The sequence below is a fragment of the Papaver somniferum genome, chromosome 2, assembly GCF_003573695.1.
Source record: "Papaver somniferum cultivar HN1 chromosome 2, ASM357369v1, whole genome shotgun sequence".
In the NCBI taxonomy this organism is placed as follows: Eukaryota; Viridiplantae; Streptophyta; class Magnoliopsida; order Ranunculales; family Papaveraceae; genus Papaver; species Papaver somniferum.
Genome location: NC_039359.1, coordinates 206,286,364 through 206,290,226, shown reverse-complemented (window position 1 = coordinate 206,290,226; position 3,863 = coordinate 206,286,364). Strand labels below are relative to the sequence as shown.

The following is a 3,863-nucleotide window of genomic DNA, read 5'->3' as shown; positions in this document are numbered from 1 at the left end:
AGCCCAACTCAAAGCTCTTTCACTTCTGTTTCTCATACAACAAATCTTACAAAGCGAAAGAGTAAAAGCTCCTCATCCAAGAACAAAAATCCTTTGATCTTGACTCTGCATCGTGTTCTGGAAAAGACAAACCCTAGAACTCAGGAATCATTATACTCACTTTGCAGATCTATATTCGAGGTCTTCTTTCTTTGAAGGTAAATAATAAACGAATCCCCTAATGTCTTCTGCCATTTTCTAATATTTACATGTTTATGATACCATGCATCTAATAGCTTGAATTTTTAGGATTCTACAGTGAACAACATATTTCAATGGGTCTGGTGGTGATGAGAATAAAGTTGATATTATTAATTCTAAGGTATACAAACTTTATTTCTTCCTCTAATTTCAATTTCTAAAATTAAGGGTTTTTTAATTTTTCTGTATTTGCTTATTTAGAGTTTAGATATTTGGCTCTGGATATTTTTGATTGTTTTAGGCATTTATGTTGTTAGTAGTCATTCAATTTTGTTACGGGTTTTCTATTAATTACTCCTCCTTTTAAGTTATGGGTTTTCCTGAATGGATGAAAAGCTTTGCTAGTTCCCTGTTTAGCTTACTGATTTGATGTCCCCTGTGTAGTTGTTTTTAATTGATCAACAGTCTTCGAAAAACTACCATCTGGTTGTTATTGAATATGTGAACCCCTGTAAATTACTGGGTTATTTTGGGACCAACATAAGCTGATCACATGTGTTTTAATATTTATGAAATTCTATCTAGAATATCTTGTCTAGAAACTTGTTAATGTTAATATCGTGTTAAATTTGGAAATTACTCTGGCTTTGTTTTGTCAATTGGTGTCACATATCCACTTCCTTATTTAATATGGCTTGTGTTTTTTAATAGTTGTTGGATTGTGGGTTTATCCATCATGGGAGCTTGGCGTAATTTCTTGACCCTGTTCTACATAGGTAAGGAGATTGTTAGCAGTGGTTGTTAGCATTGATGTAGTAGTTTCTTGGTCACAGTATTACGTTTTATGTTCAGCTCTTTGACCATTTTTTTTTTGTGGAAATCACAGTGTTTGTGTTTTTACACACTGTTCTCGTACTCTATGAGAAATATGAGGACCAAGTTGCATGACAACTGTAGTTAAAAACTAATTTTTTTTATCCAGTACATGATTTAGCAAGCACTTTAGCAAGTACATTTCCGTACTGTATGTCAATTTTATGTTTTAAGAAAAATTCTGATAGATTGAGAATAACTTAATTTCTCTATAATATTGCAGGCTCTTCACAAAGTTGCTCAACATCGTGAAAATGCACGAAAAAACCGTCTGAGAAAGAAAGTAGGTTCACTTATGCTATATTTGTTTTATTATTCTTCTATGAATTATCTATCCGGTTATTTACATTCAAGTTCTTCGACGCCAATACATCTGTACCTTGATGTGCCTTCTGCCCAGGTGTGGTTCAGGGCTGGGTGGTAATGAAGTTATATGGTTTACATTTTTGGGGTCTACCTGGTGTTTTGGGTTAGAATTTGAAGGCTTCTATTTTAGAGAGTTGTGGGTGGTTATTAATTTAGGATGCGAATGTTGTTTTTTGTGCCTGCTGTTTTAGAAAGTTGTGGATAACATTGAGATCTACATTGCTGCACTTTTGCATTGTAAATGTTATATGCAACTTAGATAGATACATCTGTCATTACTGTCATTCGTGTGGCAACGTGTCTTCTGATAATAGTGGATTATTTGTTTTCTTCTTGCTTCATTCTGGACAATAGTTTTGATGCATTTTTAGATTCCTTGGGTGAAAATTATAAGTCATCATTGCTTGGTAGTGTGTGTTTCTCTAGCCACTACCTGTAAGCATCATTTATGTATTTTTTTTCCAAAGTTTAATTGAATCCACTTGGTTTGTGCAGCAGATATTCTATTGACATCTTCATGGTTCTTAAAATCTGACCGCCGCTGTAAGCCTTACAGGTTTGTTCTTCGGTTTCAGTTACCAAAATTAGTTACAAGTGATTGCACCTTACAAATCAAATGCACAACATGCCCAGTAGTGCTTTCTGAAATGATTATTCTTTTCTATCCGCTTGAATTAAAGTGTGATATTAATACATTTGGGCCATGAAATTTGGATACTCTTTAATGGAAATTTTAGATATGAAACTAAAGGAAAGCTTCTGTTCTTAACATACCCACCGTTAAAAAAGAATAACAGTCTAATTAACTTTATCACTTTTGTGAATATTAGATTTTACATTCCATGAAATTTGGATACTCTTTAATTGGAATTTTAGGTATTAAACTAAGGGCAGGCTTCGGTTCTTAACATTCTCATCGTTAAAAACAATAACGGTCTAATTAACTTTATCACTTTTGTGTTATCACTAATATTAGCTTTTACATTATCAACCATCAAGGATACTAAATTTACAGTCATATTTCAAACTTAGAAAGAGATAGTGGGTATGAAGAAACATTGACGAGATGTTAGATTGCATCTAGATTATCCTTTTGGAAAACAAAACTTACTTCCAATTGTTTATCTTAATTAAATTTGATATAAAACTTGGTTTTAAAAATCTAAGTTCTTTTCGTGGCACCTAACTAATGCTTGATGTGGAAACAACTAAATATCACCATTGGTATCCTTGTTTCTGTTGCACTGGTTATGTTGACCTCTATAGGATTCATTTTGGCGGTAAGAAAGAAGTGGTAAGTTTTTAGTATTTAAAAGATATTATCATCTGCCCGACTTTTTTCTCCTAAATTATTCAAGTTTTGGCCATATAATGTTTGTTAATTTACTTTGATAAGGTATACGCTACATTATCATGGGATGGTTTTTGAATTCTCTTTAGTCGAGCTGTTAATGTTGGTTTGATGTACGTCCACTGGTGCTGCTTTTCTCTATTTTGTTGGTATTGGTACATGGTGGTTTGTGAGCCTGCTGGTGCTTATTGTTTAAACACATGTTGTGATGTTTCTCGTAGTAATGGGTTCATCAGTAGGTATTTGTTTCCTCATGCTTTTCTCAATCACTGCACTAATAGCAACTGGTTTATCAGTAGGAAGAACAAAATTGTTGAGTTCTTTTGGTTATTCATTTTGGGGCCTCTCTGCAATCTTACCTGCAATACCTGTTACCGTTCTTACATTAGGATTCCATGTATAACCCATTCTGTATCTCGTGCTCGAGATATGTCAAGGTCGTGAATTAATGAACTATTTGCTTGTGTGGTTGTGTCGATGTAGGACAGAGGCAGGTAAAGAGATTGACATCATATTGGTTAGGATACCCACCTTTATAGATCATTGTCCTCTCATGTACATGGCATGGTTATTGTTTTTATAACCATTTTCTTGAGTATTGTGACCTCCCCACATTAATCAGCTGATGGCTTTTGCTGTGCAGGTACACCATTATGAAGTAGGAATAAGTTTTTCATCCTCATCGGAGTTTAAAATTTTGTTGTTCAATCAATAGTTTTTTAGTTCATCATTTTGTAATCGAATCCTGGAACTACAGATTACACTGGTCAGAACTACAGATTTTAATCCTTTGTGTGCAAGTTTAATTTGATTCTCGTTTTTATTTGATTTGAATTTGGATTTCATTTGATTCTAATTTGAATTTGAATTTGAGTTTCATTTGATTCTCATTTGAATTCCAATTTGGGTTTCATTTGATTCTCATTTGAATTTTGTTTTCATTTAATTCTCATTTGAGTTTCATTTGCGTTTGATTTCAGATTTAGTCGGATTCAATCAGTCCAGACAGCCAGTCTGAATCAATTTTTTCTTATATTAAGATTTATATCTATGAGTCATTGAAGTCAGTCATAAAGTATTGACCGTTAAAATC

General features: G+C 33.3%; 1 long non-coding RNA gene across 3 annotated transcripts; it reads left to right on the top strand.

Moving 5' to 3' along the window:
* Window positions 1-3,557, top strand: LOC113350329. Of its 3 annotated transcripts, none has more exons than XR_003360753.1 (6): window positions 1-197; window positions 289-361; window positions 892-956; window positions 1,277-1,336; window positions 1,918-1,975; window positions 3,414-3,557. It is a non-coding gene; the product is annotated as an uncharacterized LOC113350329 (long non-coding RNA). The 3 variants fall into 3 exon arrangements; XR_003360752.1 differs by having other exon boundaries at window positions 1,915-1,975; XR_003360751.1 differs by having other exon boundaries at window positions 1,915-3,557.
* Window positions 3,558-3,863: the final 306 nt, after the last annotated feature.